Source organism: Podarcis gaigeae (genome assembly GCF_964106915.1).
Source record: "Podarcis gaigeae genome assembly, chromosome: 5".
Taxonomy (NCBI): Eukaryota; Metazoa; Chordata; class Lepidosauria; order Squamata; family Lacertidae; genus Podarcis; species Podarcis gaigeae.
In genome coordinates this window covers 22,776,022-22,798,744 of record NC_139681.1, presented here as the reverse complement: position 1 = coordinate 22,798,744, position 22,723 = coordinate 22,776,022, and the positions used below count along the sequence as shown (strand labels likewise).

Below are 22,723 nucleotides of genomic sequence, written 5' to 3'. Positions count from 1 at the left end.
TTCTGTATATGCTGGAAGCGGTCCAGAGTGGCTGGGGCAACACAGTCAGATGGGTGATGTATTACAACAACAACAACAATCATCTATTTATACCCCGCCCATCTGGCTGGGTTTCCCCAGCCACTCTGGGTGGCTTCCAACAAAATATTAAAATACAGTAGTCCATCAAACATTAAAAGCTTCCCTAAACAGGGCTGCCTTCAGATGTCTTCTAAAAGTCTGGTAGTTGTTGTTCCCTTTGACATCTGGTGGGAGGGCGTTTCACAGGGCAGGTGCCACTACCGAGAAGGCCCTCTGCCTGGTTCCCTGTAGCTTTGCTTCTTGCAGGGAGGGAACTGCCAGAAGACCCTCGGCACCGGACCTCAGTGTCCAGGTAGAACGATGGGGGTGGGGATGCTCCTTTAGGTATTATTATTATTATTATTATTATTATTATTATTATTATTATTTCCACAATGCACAGTAGCTCTGGTGAACATTTCAGATTGACCACTAAGTAAGGAAAGGGAGGAAGGAAAGACAGCTTTCAGCAATTGTGAATAATTGAATACCCTTGGCTTAGTTCTACTCAGAGCAGTTTGTAAAGTTGCAATGCTACGTTTTCCTGGTGACTAAAGAATAAAACCCTGCTTTCACACTCACAATATTCTAAAAGGCTTGAACTGTATTAATTGATTCATCAACAAAGCTAATTGAAAGGCTACATGCATAAATGGCTTTGGGAGCCTGACATAAAGTGGCTCATTAACTTTAGCCATACAGAGTAGCTAATGTTCTAAAAGGAACATCTCTCACTACTGGCCCCAGAGGAACGCTTCCATCCATTTTTAAAACTGGCATACAGTGCATGCCTATGTGGAAATTGTAATGAGATGCTCACGCACAGGGAGAGGGTCTGTGCAAGGATCATGTAGTTCTGAAGCAGAGCTAAGCTGCAGGAAATAAATATGGTCGAGATGTATGTGATGCCACAGTGGTGGCTGGTGCCCATTAGAACTGATAGACAGGTCAACAGTGGCAAACAGGTCAACAGTGAGTGGAGCCAGAGCCAATGGCAGGCAGAGTCAGTTACCGGTAATTCAAGCTTTGTTCTCCTCCTCCTCCCTACAAGGCCAACATTGAAACTACAAGGAGAAAGAAGCTGCCAGGCAGGGCTAGTTGTAAGAAGACAGGCAGGCAAATTGGGGAGGGGGGGTGAATGAAGGCAGGCTGAATGCCCCATTTGTTCCAATGCACTAGGCTCCACTGTGATGCAAATACCACAATGGTTGCCCTCAGGGACTCTACCAAATTCCTGTAAGATAGAAGACCTCATATAAGGAACATGCTTAAGTCTAAAATTTGGCACCCTCCATCTCTCACCTTCCATTCTGCTCAATTCACTATGTCACATTTTTGCACATCTTATATTATCATTTGTGCACACGCTTTCCCCCTAATGTGCATGTTTGCTTTTGGGTGCGAATTCCTTGGTTGGGGTACTGCAACAAAAAAATTCAGAGAGGTGTGATCTTCAAAATATAAGCTGTGTTCATGTGTTGGTTGGGGTGTGTGAGTTAGACTGACTCTGATTAAAATGCAAACTGTATGAGTTTCTCCCTCATCTCTGCCCACCATCTGCTTCATCTTTCACTGGCATCTTCAACATGTGCAGACTCATAATCAGACCTTAGCACTGAGGGGCAAAATTAATGTGTGTGTGTGTGTGTGTGTGTGTGTGTGTGGAGTAACATGGAGGAACATGGCAGTCTGACCCATTCTTTCATTCCTAACCAACCTCACCCTCCCATTGGGTGCAGGTCTTCATGTGGGACTTTGAAACCCTGCACATTATGTTGGATGATGCTCTAGATGTTCTCTTCAGAGCAAAGAGTCCCAACCCAGAGCCAAGGCTAAGCAAAGGCAAGATCATAGTCTCCTTTCCCCTTTCGGTGTTGTTGAATAATGAGAAAATATGCTGCAATGCAGCATTTCTTGTTTGTTACACATAGTGAACCTCTTTGGCATATTTGGAAATATGCTTCAGACATCCCTGGACATTACGGTAAGGTTTTTGCCATTTGCAGGAAAGAAAGTTCCCTCCTGCCTTTATGGAGTGCGACATCAATATTGCATAAGGATCTTTGTGAATGAAGCAGCAACTGGAGAGACGGATGACCCATTCATGAAAGAAATGGAGAAATCAGAACCTTCCCAAGGTATTGTATCAAAATGAAATGAATATTGCAGGAGGCAGTTAAGCACTCCTCTCCCCCTGAAATGCACTACCCACGGTCTTTTTTCTTTTTTTTAGTCAGCCCACAACACATTTAACCCAAGACCTCTCCCTGACCGCTGAAACCTTTTTATAGTGCAAGAGGGAGGGAAAAGGAAAATGCCATCTGTCTCTTTGTGAATGCGCATTGGTATGTCTGAGAGCGTGGGGGGAGAGACTTGCTGGTACAATCTCTCTGCCTGACTATGTGAGATGATGGCAATTTTAACCAAGAGATGAAGATTTGGATTTAGAACAGATTAGAACAGGGGTGGCCAACTCTCAAGAGACTGAAATCTACTTTCAGAATTAAAAACTGGCAGTGATCTACCCCCATTTTGGGGGGGTTCAGCTCAAAGTTGTAGAGCTTGTTTTACGGAGGAGAAAAGCCCCATTTGGGGGGGCAGCTCAAAGTTGTACAGCTTTTTTGGGGGAGGAGAAAGTTTCATGGGGGGGGTAAAGGCAAGGGGCAAAGGGGTAAAATCACTCACAAAAAGATCACTATGGATCAAAACAGCAGCACAGAGAAAGCTCCGTCTTCCCTTCCATAGATCATACAACAATGGAGGGCAGGGTGATGGGGTGGGGCAGGAGTCAGTTTTAGTGACACCAAGGAAAGGGAGCCAGAGATCGACCACGATCTACCAAAACCTCATGGGGATCTACCAGTAGATTGTGATCGACCTGTTGGACATCCCTGGATTAGAACATATATTTGATGCAGTGGTGGGGATTGCCCCATTCACAAGACTGACCCATCTATGCACAACATTGCATGCTCTGAAGTGACAGTCTCTCACCAAAGCCCGAGGCAGGGATCTTTCCAAATGTTTATTACATGAGATTATTTTAAAGTGGGAGAGGGGGAGCTGGTGAACCATCAGTTGTTGCTGGATCCCATAATCCTTAACCATTGGTCATAGTGGTTGGCACACATGGGCACTGTAGTCCAAAGTTTCTGAAGGGTACCAGGCTGGGAAAGACTGATGGGGAAGGCTGATCTTCTGTTTTCAAAGCAGATATTGATGGAGGGAGAGAGAGAGAGGAAGGGATGCAGAATTCCAAAGAAAAACCAAACAACTTAGGAATAACATAATGTCCATTCAATTAAGACTGCAACCCGTTGACATAAATTTTGATCGATTAATCATGTGAGTTTTAGTCGAGTAATGAAATATGCACAAATGTGCATATTGGGTAAACAATATTTCTGAAGTAAGAACCATACATTATTTGCGCCTTAGAGGAGGAAGTCATGTGTATGAGAAAATGGAGGGCACCTCTTTTACAATGGTGCTTGCCACCTTCAGTTTTTAGAAGCATATATATATATATATATATGCAGGTTTTGGTGTCCTCGGGTGTCTTCCCGTGTAAAAGTTGGGGTGTCTAGGCGACGTTTCGACGAGGTCTCACTCGTCATCTTCAGGCTGGTGCTTTCGGCTTCTTGTTACTGGAACAGAGCGGGATCTCAAGGTTTGAGTTCCTATAAATACTGTAGAGGGGGTGTGGTGTCTAGCCTCCAATGTTCTGGGCAGAGAGGAAGTTCCCAGGCTAGTGTGCCTTTTCTTCTTTTGTTCCTTAATTACTTGAGAGATACCTTGAGTGATTTCTTGAGTGATATCCTGAGTACCACTTAGGTGGGTCATTAGGTGTGGATTAGTTGCTAAAGTCTTTGTGTCTTGACCTCTTGAACTTTGTGAAGAGTTTTCCTGAGAAGATGGCTGTATTGCACTTAGTTGTGCTTTGGCTTGGCTTCGTGTATGGGGGCGAGCTGTGGTTTTGTGGCTTGTGTCAGCCAGATCTGTGTAGGGATTGCAGGGGGGTGCAGCATCCGGAGGTGCCACCATGGATTGGCTACTGGATGGTGTCAGTAATTCATCTGTGGAGAGGGTCTGGGTTTGGGTCTGGTGTGGTTGATTGGTGTTGGCGTTCTGTGTGCCTCTGGATCTGGTGTCAGTTTTTGTGGAGAGGGCTAATTTCCAGATGTCTGGCAAGCGGGATGTGTCGTCACGCTTGTTCATGTTGTGAGGGTGTTTCTCTATCTCGATGGCTTCCATGATTATTCTCTTGTGGTGATGTTCCGTGTTAAAGAGCAATTTGGAATCTGCAAAATTAATTTCGTGTCCTGTTTCTTTCATGTGTTGGAAAAGAGAGGAAGTTTTTTCTTCTTTTTTGACGGCATTCTTGTGTTCTGCGATACGTGCATTTATTCGTCTGTTTGTTTGTCCAATGTACGTGGCTGGGCAGACTTTGCAGGGTATTTCATAGATCCCTTGGTTTTCCAACTGGATTTTATCCTTGGGGTTTCCAAATCCAGTTGGAAAACCAAGGGATCTATGAAATACCCTGCAAAGTCTGCCCAGCCACGTACATTGGACAAACAAACAGACGAATAAATGCACGTATCGCAGAACACAAGAATGCCGTCAAAAAAGAAGAAAAAACTTCCTCTCTTTTCCAACACATGAAAGAAACAGGACACGAAATTAATTTTGCAGATTCCAAATTGCTCTTTAACACGGAACATCACCACAAGAGAATAATCATGGAAGCCATCGAGATAGAGAAACACCCTCACAACATGAACAAGCGTGACGACACATCCCGCTTGCCAGACATCTGGAAATTAGCCCTCTCCACAAAAACTGACACCAGATCCAGAGGCACACAGAACGCCAACACCAATCAACCACACCAGACCCAAACCCAGACCCTCTCCACAGATGAATTACTGACACCATCCAGTAGCCAATCCATGGTGGCACCTCCGGATGCTGCACCCCCCTGCAATCCCTACACAGATCTGGCTGACACAAGCCACAAAACCACAGCTCGCCCCCATACACGAAGCCAAGCCAAAGCACAACTAAGTGCAATACAGCCATCTTCTCAGGAAAACTCTTCACAAAGTTCAAGAGGTCAAGACACAAAGACTTTAGCAACTAATCCACACCTAATGACCCACCTAAGTGGTACTCAGGATATCACTCAAGAAATCACTCAAGGTATCTCTCAAGTAATTAAGGAACAAAAGAAGAAAAGGCACACTAGCCTGGGAACTTCCTCTCTGCCCAGAACATTGGAGGCTAGACACCACACCCCCTCTACAGTATTTATAGGAACTCAAACATTGAGATCCCGCTCTGTTCCAGTAACAAGAAGCCGAAAGCACCAGCCTGAAGATGACGAGTGAGACCTCGTCGAAACGTCGCCTAGACACCCCAACTTTTACACGGGAAGACACCCGAGGACACCAAAACCTGCATTCCTGTACCCGTGAAAATCTACGAAAGCATATATATATATATATATATATATATATATATATATATATATCGCTGCTGTCTGAATAACCAGAGCAACATCTTAGTCAATTAAAAATTGTTTTAATGGACGAATCTAAATGGTCGTTCAGTTGAACATTGCAACTCTGATTAGAATATGTATACCTGACATGTTTTAAGAGACTTGCTTCTCACAAGGTAAAATAATGTTGCACCTGTAAATGGCAATAATTAATTATTCCCAATGAGCCATAAAGCAAAATGACATTGTAAGACTTTACTGTGTATTCATAGGATAGTCGTAGGCCATCAATTATGTCAAAATGTACAGGCCACTTTTTCTGCCCAAAGATATGCTCAGAGTGGCTAACAAAATAGGTAAGGTAATAGGCACATGGCCTAAACATTTGGAAAGAGAACCATGTTTAGGTGTTTATTTTGTTCTCGCTGGAGGAAAAATGGGATGTGCAAACAATAAAGAAAGGATTTTGTGGTGAATAAAATGTAAGTTTGTTGTTATAAAACTTTGGTAAAAGTAAAGGGACCCCTGACCACTAGGTGCAGTCGTGAGCAACTCTGGGGTTGCGGAGCTCATCTCACTTTATTGGCCGAGGGAGCCTGCGTACAGCTTCCAGGTCATGTGGCCAGCATGACTAAGCCGCTTCTGGCAAACCAGAGCAGTGCACAGAAACGCTGTTTACCTCCGCGCCGGAGCGCTACCTATTGATCTACTTGCACTTGACGTGCTTTCAAACTGCTAGGTTGGCAGGAGCAGGGACCGAGGAACAGGAGCTCACCCCATCGCGGGGATTCAAACTGCCGACCTTCTGATCGGCAAGTCCTAGGCTCTGTGGTTTAACCCACAGCGCCACCCGCCTCCCCTATAAAACTTTGACTTATACCAAATAATACATTTATCTATACTAGATTTTATATCCTTGGCTTCAATATCTTTGTATCAAATTTTTTCTTTAAAAATGCTATAGTCCTTTATACAGAGTGGCTGCTGCTTCTCTTTGCAAGTGAGTGGAACTCCCTGACCCAGATTTCCCTCCTTCCACTACCAATATGAACTCAAAAGAAAAATTAACCATAAATGAACTTTGCTGTGGATGTAGTTTTTTTTAATCTTCCTGCGTTCTCTTTTCTTTACTATCTTATAGCATACATATACATTTATATGGTTCTGGTCTGCCTAGTGAATGCTAATTTTAGTCCACAGATTGCAAGCTTTTGCTTCCTTCAAGGCATTGCACAGACTTAACTCCAGCTGGATCCTGTTGCCTTTGACGTTTAGTGGAGAGCCTAGAGTAAACATAAAGAAACAACCAAGCTTTGGAACTGTAAGGAAAGTCCAGGTTCTCAGGCCACACATTAGCACTTTGCTCTGGCAGTCTACTCTGCCTTCCATAAGTTGCTGATACACTTCCAAGGTTCACAGATGTGGCACTAGTGTAACCTGGCAATATGAGTTTCGTACAGCAGTGGAGAGTCAGATGTTGTTGGGCTCCAACTCCAACCAGCCTCCACCAACATGGGAGTTGTAGTCCAACAATTTTTGGAGAGCCACACATTCCCCACCACTGGTCTAGTAGAAACCCCCTACAAAGTATAGTACAGCTGTACAATAACATACAGTGTGATAGTCTACTTTTATCCATAGTAAACCACTGACATCAATGAGTATGACTACATTAGAATTTCTACACAGCAGTGCCTTCTCCTTTGGTCTTCCACCAGTAGCACATGTTGGGAACATTGCTGGAGGGGAGAGCGCAGCGCAAGACTAAAGCTGCAGGCAGTGAGAGGCTTGGACAATAGGTACAGCATCTGCCATCTCCTGTTTTGCCCTTGCAAATGGCTTCTTTGTAACAGACAAGCATTGCCTTAATTTCAGAGCATGTAGTTTGGCCCTAACCTCTGTCCATTATCATCAGCTGGGTCAGACCTCAACTATCTCCTTCAGGAGCCTTTGGAACCAAGAGAGGTTTTGTCAGTCTCCTAAAAGCCATGGGAGAATGGCTCTGATATTTATTTGTTTATTCCAGTGATTTTTTTCCTCTGGCTACGCATACCTCTAAACATTTTGTGAATCTAAGTATGGCCTCATTGAGGGGCAGTATTTCAATATGTGTAGGAAAATGAGAGTACCCCTAAACATTTTTGTTTAGAAAAAAACACTGGTTTATTCCATATATATATATACCATATTTATCCTCCCCATTTCATCCTCACAATAACCCTGTGAGCTAGGCTAGGCTAAGAGATGGTGACTAGCCCAAGATGACCAGTGAGCTTCATGGATGAGTGGGGATTCAAACCCTAGTCTCCCAGTTCCTAGTCCAACACTCTAACCATTATGCCATGGTGGCTTTCATTGATATGTAGGATCTGCAACAATATGCTGCTGTCTGGAGTTTATCCTCAGGATTCCATTCCATTCCCTCTCCGTGTTTTTCCATTTTCACTCTTGAGTCAGCATTCTATGCCCACTGAGCATGCTTCATCCACACTGAGCTCTTTTAGTGGTCTTGCCCCCCCCCCCCGGCAAGGGTTCCCCCATTTTTGCCATTCTTCAATAAACTTTGCTGTTTCCCCAAGTCCACTGATGTCTGTTTCTTGGGTATGAGTGGTGCTGTTCTGGCTTCATAAGCAACACCATTCAACCTGATCATCGGAACTAGAGGGAGAAACAGACCTCCCTAGGAAATAAATTCTATAAACATATATTAGTACCAATGTTATGTCCATTTTGTCACACGCACCCCTTGTTGTTCCTTTCCTTCCTCTGCCTCCATGGCTTTAATTTTTGCCCTTTTCCAATATATGTTGTTACCTGTTGTTCATTTCGAGGAGGAAACCCTTTCAACAGACACAGATTTCAAATAATGTTTGCTTGCTTTTCTGGAACACAGTGTGGGAGATTAAAGCCCAATCCCTGCCTTTATTCTGAGCATCCTGGTTGTTATCAGTTTAGGACAGATGTAATGCCATTTTGAGGTTGCTAGTGTCTGTCTGTGTTATACCTTGAATTAAGCTTTCATTCCATTGTCTTTTGAGACGTTAGTAAAAAAAGAAGTCTAATTTTCAGGAATAAGGCTTTTTAATAAATAAATAAATGGTCTGATGAATATACTCTTTGCCCGATAATTTGCTCCTTTAAACACTTTGTAGAAAGTCGAATTTATTTTCTTTTTAATCATCTGCCATTTGTTTACATCCTCTCTATACTGGAAATGGTCCATCTTTGCAGCCATGTGGCTTCTGATCTGAAAACATCACATTGAAATATTGCTTTCTAATGGAAACAAGCAAATCTTTTGATTCCTTTCCAACATATATTTAGTACTGAAAGCTGGTCTCTAGTAGCTAGAGATGTTGTGTTTGCATGAGAGCTCTGTAATTCATTTAATCCTTCCTTTCTTTCAAGATGTCTGCTGCATCCACAATAACATCATCCAGTTCAACATTGGAGCACATTGCACAGAACAGCACTCTCTGATCCCCTTAGCCCCAGCAAGCCTCTGCCATATCTGAGGCTCATAGATCCTCAAGGCCTGCTGTCATGTTTCTTCTGGTAAGGAACTCCATTCGTGGCCTGGAGAAAAATGTCTTCAAAAGCCACAAGCCAGGAGGACTCGCAAGCTCTGACCACACTATACACCGAGGGTGAAACATTTTTTAGACAAAGTAGGTACAGCAACAGGTATGACACTAACCTCTGCGCATTTAGTTAGGGGTTTCCATGCTCACGTTCTCCAGCCTCTCCCATGGTTGCCATGGTGCAGCAAAGATGTAGTTTGGGCCTCTTGAATTTCTGCCTCTCAGAATATTCGCCTTTTTTTCATGGCCAGTTCACAGCAATAATTCATCCAGCCTTCTGCTGTTCTGGTGCTCTTTTTTACCCCATTTGGTAGGGCTTATTTTTCTTCATTACATTATCCCTGCCAATCAGGGACCATGTGGTGATTTTGATGATGCCACAAGGCTGCAAAACAAACCATCATTGGCTACCTTATGGCTCCTTGAAGAGCAAACAAGGCTCGTTGATAGTGAACAATTCTTTCTGGATCATTAACACCACCACTTTCAACAGGTCAACATGCAGGTCACTTTTAGAACCAAACTGAAAAATCAACCAAGGAAGGGGAGCTATTGACCAAAATGCATCACTCTTTTGGCTCGGCCCTTGTCAGAACAGAGCTATGCAGATAAAGATATCTGCATGACTGCTAACTCAGAAAACCAAATATACAACATACAAGTTTACCTGTGAGACAGGTTAAAAAGCGCAGAAAAACAAAATGCCTCTCTTACCTATTTAGAAACCAAAGCGGGCTTGGCAACACATCAAAAGTTCACTCGGTGCTTAAGGGTGTGAAACGAAAGGGTAATAGATAGATGTGTGGTGCATCAAGGGGGTTCTTCTCTCAGCTTAACCCTTGGGGCAATCCTCTGATGAACTGGCAGTCACTTTTCATAACATGCATATGGATGAATGATTAAGATGATAATCCTGACATGAATGTTCATGTTGCAAAGCCTAGTTGCTGAAAACCATTACAGAAAAGGTTCGCCTTGCTTCTTTAGCTAGGGTGTATTTAAATGAGCATTTTGTAGGTGTGCATATGAAGAATGGGGAACCAAAATTTTTCAGAGGAAAACAATCTTCTGAATTATATACCTATTGTATGGAAGTTGACAACTGGACAACAAAAGTGGATTATACATGTCCTAATGGTGACCAAAAGACTGGTATTGATGATTTGGAAGAATAAAGATATGATCCCCTTTAATCAATGGATTGATGACATGACAGCACTCGCAAAATACGAACAGACTGCTTATAGATGCTGGCATTGTTTGGACAAATATATTAAAATTTGGAAAGAGTTTATACAGAATATAGTAAGTTATAAATATATGTCTTATGGCATAATATTGTTTATTTGTTGTTGTTGTTGTTTAGTCGTTTAGTTGTGTCCGACTCTTCATGACCCCATGGACCAGAGCATGCCAGGCACTCCTGTCTTCCACTGCCTCCTGCAATTTGGTCAAACTCATGCTGGTAGCTTCGAGAACACTGTCCAACCATCTCGTCCTCTGTCGTCCCCTTCTCCTTGTGCCCTCCATTTTTCCCAACATCAGGGTCTTTTCCAGGGAGTCTTCTCTTCTCATGAGGTGGCCAAAGTATTGGAGCCTCAGCTTCATGATCTGTCCTTCCAGTGAGCACTCCTGGCTGATTTCCTTACGAATGGCTAGGTTTGATCTTCTTGCAGTCCATGGGACTCTCAAGAGTCTCCTCCAGCACCATAATTCAAAAGCATCAATTCTTCGGCGATCAGCCTTCTTTATGGTCCAGCTCTCACTTCCATACCATCACTACTGGGAAAACCATAGCTTTAACTATACGGACCTTTGTTGGCAAGGTGATGTCTCTGCTTTTTAAGATGCTGTCTAGGTCTGGCTTTTTAAGATGCTGTCGAAGCTACCAACATGAGTTTGACCAAACTGTGGGAGGCAGTGGAAGACAGTAGTGCCTGGCGTGCTCTGGTCCCAGTGGCAGTCCATGATGTGGAGTGAGAGTAGAGAAAGACACAGGGGACTAGATATTACAGAAGGACAGTAGGCAAGTTAATACAGAGCTGTTGCCTAAAATGGCAGCCCCATGTGACGTGCAACATGCAATCACACCCAGATAAACAAGTGCTTGAAAATGTGCGCATCATACCATTACACTCAACAGAGACTCAGGATTGCCTCTGGCACTTACAAGGTGTGACCAGAAAGTTCAGTGAATGGTCACATAAATTGGATAGCAAGAAATATTTGAACATACAATCAGCATAGGTAACCCACAAAATGCTTACAATTGCGTACGGAGATGAAGCTGTAACTTGAAAGACAGTGTATGAGTGATTTATGTGTTTCCGTGAAGGGCGGCAAACCATAGAAGATGACCTTTGGTCTAGCAGACCATTGACGAGCAGAACAGTGGCAAATATAGAATTCATGAGTTATTGATGCAGGATCATCGGAAGAATTGCATATTCCATGTGAAATCACTACTGAGGTTACTGAGTTGTCCCACCCTCCATATTCTCCCGATCTCTAGCCCCACTGGATTTTTTTCTGAAACCTGCACTGAAAGGGCACAGATTTTCCAACATTTCACATGTCCAAGCTGCTGTGATGAGGGAACTGAAAGCTGTATGAAAAAAGAACTTCTCTGGAAGTTTCCAACAATTCTACAAACGTTGTCAGTGGTGCATTGTATCAGAGGGGGCCTACTTTGAAGGCCTGTAAGGTATCTATTTTCAAATATTTCTCGCTGTCTGATTTCTGTGACCATTCACCGTACTTTCCGGTCACACCTTGTAAAAGCTGGCCAGTCATCTTGGACATGTTCCTCACTTTTAAAGAAGGTACAATAGCCACCAGAGAGAGGCAACTCAATGGCAGGATGCACACCTTCACCAGCAGCTCTGTGTGGTGGTTGAGACAGGATTGATAGTGTTGGCAGTGTCCAGGTAAATGGCTGCAGAGTGGGCAGCAGTTTCCTAAGTAGGCCAATGACATCAAGCAGTCCGCTGGTGGTCACTAGATGCTGACTTACACACACACACACACACACACACACACACACCTTTGGTGCCCACCAGTTGCACTCGGTGGCGTTGGTCATTGACTATCACTCTACTTGCTCTCCAGTCACTTCTGCTGGCTTGCTGATCTCCCTGCTTTAGATCTTCCAGAAGTTCCAAGCATTCAGTTATCATCCTTCTGAGGCTGCAGCAGAAGACCAATGTTCCAGTTTGTCAAGGGCTCAGCAAGCCAAGATCTTAGGCGAGCTGAATAATTCAAAAAGAAGCCACAGGATACAATCTATTCCCCAACACAAGTCCACCAGCTTCAATGGATTTAAGATTAGTTCTCCAATGAATAACTTTGAATGCCAAATGCGATAATGAAAAAGAAAAATCTGCTCACAGCAAGTGCATGAAAGAAGGGGAACTGTATTTAACTTCATCTGGAGGAAAATAGTGAGGAAAAGAGGCAAAGGCTATAATAATGGTTGGATCTGATGGGAAAAAAATTATGAAACTCATTTATGCACTTCGGTATTACCACAGTGTCAATTTGTTTCCTTGTGTAAAACTCAGAGCGTAAATTATACATTGTCACCCTCATTGTTGGTGACACAATTGTCCTGCATTCCAGCTGTGTGCTTTAATTGTAAGATTTATTTTGACATGAAAACACTGATCCAGATAAGGGGAGCAGAAAATGTCAAAGCAGAAAATAATGTGATCACACACACACACAAAAATGAGGTTTTCAGAAATATTGGTCACAGTGGGTAGACAGACGTATAGGCAATTCTGCAGTGGCAATATAGAATAGTGATATCTCTGAGGCAGCTTAAAGCAAGCATGAAATGATTCCTTTTTTTGTAAAGAATAATAGCCATAATTTCATCTCTAATGGAACTTACACACAATAAAAAGTTGCTAAAATAGAAGAATGTCACTGGTTAGAGCAGTTAAAGGGTGTGTTATGTAGAATAAGCATTATTTTATTTTTTATTATTTTATTTTTTATCATGTGATCCAAGAAACATTGCCATCACATTCTGCCAGTGATAACATTATGCAAACGGATTGAATTGGCTACCATATTGTTGAGATTTCATCCCCATATGACCAATCCATGAAGGAGAGACAAAGAAATGAGACAAAAGTAATAGCAAACATTCACTGAGTGGCACTGAGAAAAGTTAATAGTTGACACAATTTCTATTTCCACCAGAATTGTGAGTATTTGGTTGTTGTTGTTTTAAACAATGATTGGTGTAACTACAAGATTAATGTTCTTCTGAATAGTGAATATATTTCAGACCCCACAGGGGTATAGGTTTAGTTTTAGGTTTTTCCTCAGACCTTGGGGAGTCAAAACAGTCATAGGTTTGGATCCTACTAACTAGGCTTCTCTAGAGGGAGCAACCTTAGAGTCTTAACAGCAGAGCAAGAGAGGTGATTTTTCACTAATCCTCCCTTCCCTCTACAGCTGCTTTTGCACCCCCAAATCTGTCCTGGAGGGTTGGGGGAAAGGACCAAAGTGATACAAGATTAAAGGAATCTGTCTTTTATAGCCTGAGGAAATGCCAAGGCCTTCACATGGCTTGCTGTCAGATTGGAGCCACCCCAGAGTAGCTTTAGAGTGACTGGGGATGGGCAGGGTAGAAATTCATCATCATCATCATCATCATTATTATGCTTGAAAAGATTAGATTGCTGCTCATCATCTGCCTCAGTTCATCAGGCAGAAGGTAGAAGGACCTATTGAGGGAGCTTAATAACTGGGCAGATTCTTCTGTATATTAGGGGAATTGTATACAGATGTGTACATTAGGAGAAATTCACTGATAAATTTTCATGAGGATGTAAAAAGTAAAATTTTGTGGAAATGTGGAGAACTGAACTTAAGACTGAAAAAAACGAGCAACAGGGAGAAACTAAAATGGACAAATTCTCTCATCCCTACACGTGGGTGCGGACATGAGTTGATAGAGACCAGTAGTCCCTTGTATAGTGAAGTTAAGCACTTCCTCCTTCATGATCAGTAGCAAGATACATATGTATTTTTTCCCCCAGGAAAGAAACTAACCAGTACCTTGGGAACTTCACAGTGTACAAAGTAGCACACTGCCCACCCGACGTTCCTTCTGAGGTGAGGTGGGGAAAATCCCCTCTAGCCAGGTTTAAATAGCTACTGTCACTCAGCAGAGTAATTTGAAAGGATAAAACACCCTGTGATTTACAAACAGACTTATGTTTATAGATATTGTGTTTGCAGTTGGAATATCACTTGTATTACCTTACTGGGAATTGAGAGTGTTAAAAAATAATTATTATAGATTGATATTTAACTTGGCAGGTTTTTGTATTTCATCATCAAGATCATGCTGGGACCTAGATACCTTGCCAGGCTGTGTGTGTGTTTATATATATATAATATATATATATATATATATATATATATATATGCTTTCGTAGATTTTATATATATATATATATATATGACCCACCTAAGTGGTACTCAGGATATCACTCAAGAAATCACTCAAGGTATCTCTCAAGTAATTAAGGAACAAAAGAAGAAAAGGCACACTAGCCTGGGAACTTCCTCTCTGCCCAGAACATTGGAGGCTAGACACCACACCCCCTCTACAGTATTTATAGGAACTCAAACATTGAGATCCCGCTCTGTTCCAGTAACAAGAAGCCGAAAGCACCAGCCTGAAGATGACGAGTGAGACCTCGTCGAAACGTCGCCTAGACACCCCAACTTTTACACGGGAAGACACCCGAGGACACCAAAACCTGCATTCCTGTACCCGTGAAAATCTACGAAAGCATATATATATATATATATATATATAGGCATCGAGATCCTGTTATGCAGCTAATAATCTATCATTTCTGAATCAGACCTCGGGATACAATGGTGGGATGTGTGTTTCACTAGCAGTTAAAGCTATGCTTTCCCCATAGTTTCCTTCCTTCCTTCCTTCCTTCCTTCCTTCCTTCCTTCCTTCCTCCCTTCCTCCCTCCCTTTCTCCTTTTTTCTTTTCATTGAGATTCCATCAGTTACAAAATAAAGAACAGCTAACACAGGATACAGGTTGACATGCTGAGCATATTAATACCGTTTGACTCCTTACAACCATTTCCCTTTTACAGCATCACTAACCTTTGATCTTACCTCCTAAGTAGATTGGACCAATAAAGAACCCTGAGCACCAGGAGACCACCTTTCACCAGCCTGCCCAATGACAAATGTTCTAAAGGCATGTCCGTGTGGGTGCTAGCTGTGTGCCAGGCCCAGATAAGGTCCTTTATTAAGGTACCATCTCCATCCATTGCCAAATAGTACAAGAGAATAGGACCCATCCACTGATAGCCCACACCATCCCATTCAAGTTAAAATGACTTCAGCTTAGGGCTCATCGACATTTCTGCTTGTCCCATGCCTAGAAAGCACAGGTGTGAGTGGTTTTACCTTTACCCTGCTGCTCTCCCCTGGAAAACCATCTCTTTTGTACTTTATTGGAACAAACAACAATCTACAGAACACCCCATTGTCGGGGTACACAGTGACTTGCCACCATTGATCTGCTTGATAAATTATTTCAGAATAGAGATACATTAACTGAGAAATGATTGACTAGACATTTAGAAAGCATGTCAACTGACAAATGTTAGGGCAGGCCAAAGGCATTTGGCCACTCAAAAATAAGATGGATGGTTATTTGTCAGCAATATGAAAATTGCTGAATAGGAAGCAGTTCATAAGAACGTGGTGGAAATGATAATCTGCTATTTATTTATGAAATACAATTATGGGGTGTGTGTGCTAAGAGGATATAAGCTACTTGCACTAGCAGGCAATGGAAGGGTGCATCCAGTTAAAGTTAGGGGAGCACGTTTGTGAGTGCTTCCTATTGGGACATTTCAAAGTTTAACAACGTATATTTCCCGTGATTTGCAAATGCTGCACATATTTTTTGTTTTAAACTCTGCTGGGGGCACTTTTGACTAGAAAGTGAGTCAAGCTCCGTGATTATTTAGAATTTGGGCAGTCAGCCATTTTTCTTTTGTAGTTTCCCCCACACATGGGACTGCAGGACTAAATTGGTCTTCATTTAGTTATTTCCCAACAGCATGGGGCTGGGCAGAAAGAGTTAAACACGGCCCCACAATGGGATTGGAAGCTGTCTGCTTCCCATTCACTGGACTGATTATCTGAAGAGACAGAAGGTGGTGATAACCACATGCATGTATCTTGTATATCCGAGTGTGTGTCAGGATAGCCACAGTTGCTATAAGCATACAGGTGCCAACTGATTGCCAAGAACAAATGCAGCTCCTGGCCCCCCGAAAGGTTAGCCAGCCTTGAGTTAAGAGCTACAGTTACTCAGGCTTATTTGTCACAATGCTTCTTATTTCATCCACTTCTTCCTCCCTGTTCCCCTTGTCAGATTGCTCAGAAAAGTCAAACGTATACAGCAGAAATGATTGATGGAGGCTCATGGGGCACACAGTTTTGCATAGCTGGCTCTGAGGAGGGTCGGCAAGCCAGCTTGACAGCAACCAATCAGAAAGGCTGATTGTAAACAGGAGGGAGAGAACCCTTATTTACCATAAAAGAAGGCAGCAAAGACAGTGGAGACAATGGATTAGAGGGAGGCTAAATTAATAGTACCTGCTCCCCTATTCCATTTACAGTGGTACCTCGGGTTACAAACGCTTCAGGTTACAAACACTTCAGGTTACAGAGTCTGCTAACCCAGAAATACTACCTCAGGTTAAGAACATTGCTTCAGGATGAGAACAGAAATTGTGCTCTGGCGGCAGTGGGAGTCCCCATTAGCTAAAGTGGTACTTCAGGTTAAGAACAGTTTTAGGTTAAGAACGGACCTCCAGAACGAATTAAGTTCTTAACCTGAGGTACCACTGTACTGCCACTCAGTCGCTGTTATCCCCTTCCTAGCTTCAGAAAGTGGGGTGCCATGGGAAAGGCCTCTGGTGATGAGGCACATAAATAGAGCACATGAACATCAATGGATGAAGGCTAAGACATTAGCATTTCTGGAGCAGACCCAGAACTCCTTGCCTTCTACAAGATTCTAGAGCACTGCGGGGCATGCATGTTGAATTGCAAAGGCCTGTTGGCATAATAAAGTCTTCAAGAGACACCTGGAAGCCAAAAGCAAGGATGCTTGCAGAATCTCTGTTTGCAGAGTGTTCTGCAGCATGGGACCAGCAGCACTATTCGCCCAACGTCTGACTGAGGCCTGTTGGGCTTCTATAACTTGGGGATTGATCAGCCTCTGGATGATCTCAGTGATTGGGTCGGGCGGTCCTTAAAGTATCTTGGATCCAAGTTGTTCAGGGCTTTGTATGCCTACACAAGAACTTGGTGCAGTTACTTTTAGAGTGTTTTGCAGCAATTGTCTTGGTAATGTTTGCAGCAAGCCTGTACATCAACATTTCTATTCTCTTTCTAAAAACAGAAGGAAGCAATGAGGCTGAGAGAAGAATAATGGCTCACTTCCCCCACCCTCAACTAGCTTGTGGGAACATAGGAAGTTGCCTTATACCGAGTGAGACCATTGAAGCTTCACTTGACTAGCAGCCGCTCTCCAATATTTCAGATACTCCCAGCTAAACCTTGAGCTGCAAGGGAATGAACCTGGGACCTTCTGCATTCAAAGCAGGTGCTCTGCCAATGCCCTATTGTCCACTGAGCTCCCTTTGTGGCTGAGGAGAGATTTGAACAAGCCACTCTTCCCACAGCAGAGAGCACACCCTCTTTGTCACTCTGCTGCTGTATCAGCTCTTGCTTTGCAAATGAGATCCCTTCACCCAGAAAGTTCTCAAACCAATTCTTGGTTGATCTTGTAGCATCCTTGCCTTCTTTTGTAAAGTTGGCACATTCCTGGAGAAGTAATTAAAGTGCCTGGTTTTTGTGTGCATTTTGATTTACTTATCCAGCACGAGTATTTTCCTGAAATGAGCAAAGCCTTAATGACATTGACAATTGGAATATGCAAGAGATAAGGCAGTTCAGCGAGACATGTGGATGGAAAGCTGTGGCACCCTGGCTTATCTAGGGAAATGCTGAGAAGCAAATCCCTGGGAGGTTGGTGATTTCAATTAGCCCAACCAAAACAGCTCCAATTTATCTTTTCCAAGAGTGGATCTTCCAGAGACTTTGAATTACCAGGTACAAAGCGGGAACATTTCACGAGTGCTTGAGCACAGGCCCGTCAATTTGGGAAACAATCTTATCTTTCCTACTTTGCATACAACAAACCCTACTTCATTAAAGAAATCTTTATTTGGAAAGAATGAGGTTTAAAAGGTGCTTTCCTAGCAGAAATAGTGGGTGGCGAGTAGAATCAGAAACCACCAAAGGTAATGTAACGTTTCAGCCAGTTTGAGCTGATGGATTAACACCATTCATAGGATCAAGGTTTCAGAACGCTTTGCTCTGCTTCCCTTAGTTCTATATGTGTAGCACAACTAATAGGTGGGATCATCTTAATAGATGGTCCTGGTTGTGGGCAGGCTCCTAACCCGGTCCCCCCCACCCTGGCGTGGGTGGAGCCATCACCCTCATGCAGGGTGGCACCATGATCACCCAGGGCTATTGCCCAATCAATTTGAAAGGGTGATCATGGGGGAATGTATAAAAGCAGCAGCACGATGTGTGCCAAGCACCTGCTTCACGCTGCCAAACACCCGCCCACCCTCCCTTTAATTTAAGTGTCCTTTGACCTTGCTTTGGACTTTGGTTGGTTGCCCTTCTTGGGTTGGGGACCGGGTAGGAATTTTTCCATTTGGTGAATTGGCATGGGCCACTTGGTTTTTGCCTACCTCTTAGCAATTGTCACAACTTTGTAAGGTTTGGCGATTAAGTATTGGCTTATTGTTGAGTGGAGGAGGGGACATCAGCCATCGCCTGCCCCTCCATTTCAAGGGTATTCTGTTAAAGGAATCTGGGGCCTGGATCTTGTCCAAAGTCTGCTTGATGGGCTAGGGCCATGCCAGGCCTCTGGGAACACCAGGGGAGATGCAGGCGGGTTCCCCTGAAGCAATTTCCCTTTGGGTGGTTTACCCTTACAGACTTCCTGCAAAGGGGGCAGGAGTCAGAGATAGTCTTTTGCCAATGCCTAAGCCAATACCGCTCTCATTTCCTGTAATCAATAAAGTTGTGGCAAAAAAATTGCCCAATAACCTTAAACAAAAATTCTGTGTCTGTGTGAATTTCTTTATGCCAATGGGGGCTGGCTTGAGGGTTTTGCCACACAACCATTGCTTAGGGTCCTTCTCCCTAGTCTCATTAAAAAAAGAGAGACAACACTTAGCTAGTTGCCATTCTCACCAAATCTTGAGCACTTGCAGACTGTCCACTATTTTTGGGTGCGTTTCAACCACACACCCATAAATTCAGGGTGCAATCCACTAAAGAATGGGAGGTTTTTGTGTAAGAAACGGTCTTCCCCCAAAGTTCAGATTTACTGTGTTAAAGAAAGGGGGGATGCACTGGAAAGTATGGCATAACACTTGCATTGAGGCCACATCATCTAACCTCCCTACAAATAAATCAGAATGAATGCTCACTAAGCTGTCAGCATCATCTAATCTCCCCGCAAACAAGTCAGGAATAATGCACAATAAGTAGTACATCTGAAAGAGCCTCCTGTGATTTCCATATGTTAACTGTACATGGTTTATGTTGTGGCGGAAACATGGAATAATTTGGCTCATAAGAGCAGTATCCTGAAAGAAAACATCCTTATTTTGTGTGTGTGTGTGTGCGCGCGTGCACTAGCTCTTACTAGTCATATTTAATGTGCTTTTTTATTTAACGAAAGGTATCAGTGTATAACCCAAGCTATAAAATATGCTTGTTGACCTAGTGAGCTGTTTCTATTTAGGAATATTTAGCACAAACCACTGGGAGAGCAATCCACCATTTCCCCTTATCAGTCCCTTCAAGCCACTGGCCTAAATAGCGATTACATCAAAAGAATAATTTGGAGAAACCTCTGAAGGCAAGAATTGCTTTGAACCTTATTATACTGTACCAGTAAGATTAATTTGCTCCCATTGATCTCCTCAAAACTGTTGTAATGATGCTAGGCTGACAAGTTAAATACTTTGGGAAAGTGGAAAAAAAATGCTCATTATCTTCCTTGAAGGATGATGATAAAGTAGAAGTGTGAGGAAGCTCGCCCTAGAAGTAATTGAACGGAGCCTGGCCGTTGGTACGTCCAGAAGTCCTTCCTATGAGCATTGGTGATTGAGCCATTTAATTATTCACACTGAGTTAGGAGGAAGAAAAATCTACTAACAATTAATAGGCTGAGGGAAGCCATGGAATCTTCCCCTTTGATTTAGGATACATTGTACTGACCAGGTCATACATGAGATAGAACTTGCACAATTGCCTCTAGCAACACAGAAAGCTAGTGGATTTGTGGACTAGCCAATTCAAATTCCAAGGGGTTGGAGTTGGACAATATGTTCTTGGTGGCCTCCCCTCCCTGAACAGGTCTACCTCTTCCCTATCTTTTCTGGTGCTTATTCATATACAGTGGTACCTCGGGTTACATACGCTTCAGGTTACATACTCCGCTAACCCAGAAATAGTACCTTGGGTTAAGAACTTTGCTTCAGGATGAGAACAGAAATTGTGCCACGGCAGCAGCAGGAGGCCCCATTAGCTAAAGTGGTGCTTCAAGTTAAGAACAGTTTCAGGTTAAGAATGTACCTCCAGAACGAATTAAGTACTTAACCTGAGGTATCACTGTACTTCTTCAATTGGGCCCAAACTGCACCACCTCTCAGAAGAGGACACAGCCTTATATTAGCTCAATTTATCCCAGAATTGTCTAGAAATGCTGGTGAGAGTCAGCCAAATCATGAACTTTGGGGTGTTAAAAAGCCCACCTCAAAGGAGAGGCAATGTTCTAAGGTCCTCTTTCCCCCCAGCTCAGATAAAAACCTGTACCTGGTGAGCGTTCCCATCTCAATAAATCCTGGCTGCCCTCCTTCATCTCCATGCCCCCCCAAACAACAAGTGTTGCACCAATTGATCAAAAACCACTTCAAGCACAATTTCAGTAGTAGAAGAATAAATAGCAGTTCCCTTAAAACGCAGACATCCTGATCTAAGTGCCTTTCTCCCCATTGTGCTTGTATCATTTTGTGGTCCCGTCTCTTTCTCTGCTCTTTTAGATGCAACATCTTATAGAGAAGAAGAAACTCTTCATGTACACCACAACTGTGGCTAGGATACTACTAGCCAAAAGATGGAAAAGTGATGAGGTACCAACCAAGGAGAACGGCAACAAAAAATGATGGAGTATGCTGAAATGGTGAAACTAACTGAGCTATTAAGAGATAAAGACAATAGAGAATTAAAAAAATTAGACTGGGAACCATTTATGTATTATTTACAAAATTATTATAAAGAAATGGACTCATTAGCAGAGTTTGATTAAACACTTACAATGAAAAATAAAATAAAAATTATGAACAAGTGGTTAGAAGGATAAGAATATTAAAAATTCCAATAAGAGAATGAAATATTAAGAATAACAAAATAAGCAGAAGATATAAATGTACAAAAAAACCAAACAATCCAGAATATGAAGTTCGGAGAAGTCATGGGTCGGAGGGGGATTTCGATATTGCTTTTTGTATTATACATGCTTGTGATAATGATGAAAATATAAAATCCAATAAAAATATTTTTTTAAAAAAATAGATGTGGCATCTTATGAAGATTATGCTGCAACCCCGCAGCAGCCATTTCCTGTTATGCCAAATGCCCATGGCAGCTGTTTTGTAATATACCATGTCCCCATGGTGGCCTCTACTTGTGGAGGCCCCCTGTCCAACTTAGTATTACTTGCATGCAGTGGTTGGGGGTATGTGGATTAGTTTAGTCTGCATCAAAATACAAACTGAACCAGAGCAGTCTCTAATAGCCCTCTTCTCTTCACCCCTGTCTTTATTCGTCACTCTTTTCTTCCGTTCCACACCCCTCCACTCGTTTCTGCTTCTTCTCTAGATTCATCAACAGGATGGCCAACAGTTATGTAAGTGGGGGTGGAGGAAAAGCCTCTGAAAACTCTGAAGAAGATGAAATCTTCCATTAAAGCTTAACTCTAAATGCAAAATTCTTCCCCTCTTTTTTTTCCCTGAAAGAAGAAGCCACAAGGCTAAGGAGAGATCTGCTTGAAGAGATGAAAGGACAGAGGGGATTATGTGGGAAATGGATATTTCAGTATAAAACCTTAGCAACTGTCTCCAACCTGATAATGATCAAAATATCATGGAGCAATTTAATTTCTCATTTTCAGATCTAGGAAATGTCCTTCAGCAAGAATGCATTTTCTTCACAGTGTATTAAATATACTAAAAAGGAAAAAAAAAACTTTCAGTAAAAGTCTTGCAGACTTGTATTGTTTTATCCTTTTTATTCCTTGCCTTTTAAAAAAACAACAGCTTTATCTTCTATCTTCTTTGCAAGGGATTCCCACTGGGATAATAGTGTTGTGGCTGTCAGACTCCCCTTTCCTTTATTATTTAGGACAGGCATAAAC

At 42.6% G+C, this 22,723-nt stretch overlaps 1 long non-coding RNA gene across 4 annotated transcripts in view; it reads left to right on the top strand.

The window, feature by feature from the left end:
• Positions 1–22,416, top strand: part of LOC310845425 — a 32,593-nt gene extending 10,177 nt beyond the window's left edge. Inside the window, exons 3-6 of one of the 4 annotated variants that reach the window (XR_014564701.1) lie at positions 2,067–2,198; positions 3,274–3,405; positions 8,972–9,118; positions 22,189–22,416. This is a non-coding gene — a long non-coding RNA (uncharacterized lncRNA). Of the gene's footprint in view, positions 1–2,066; positions 2,199–3,270; positions 3,406–8,971; positions 9,119–22,188 lie in introns of all 4 variants that reach the window. The other 3 variants (XR_014564702.1, XR_014564704.1, XR_014564703.1) reach the window with 3 other exon arrangements.
• Positions 22,417–22,723: the final 307 nt, after the last annotated feature.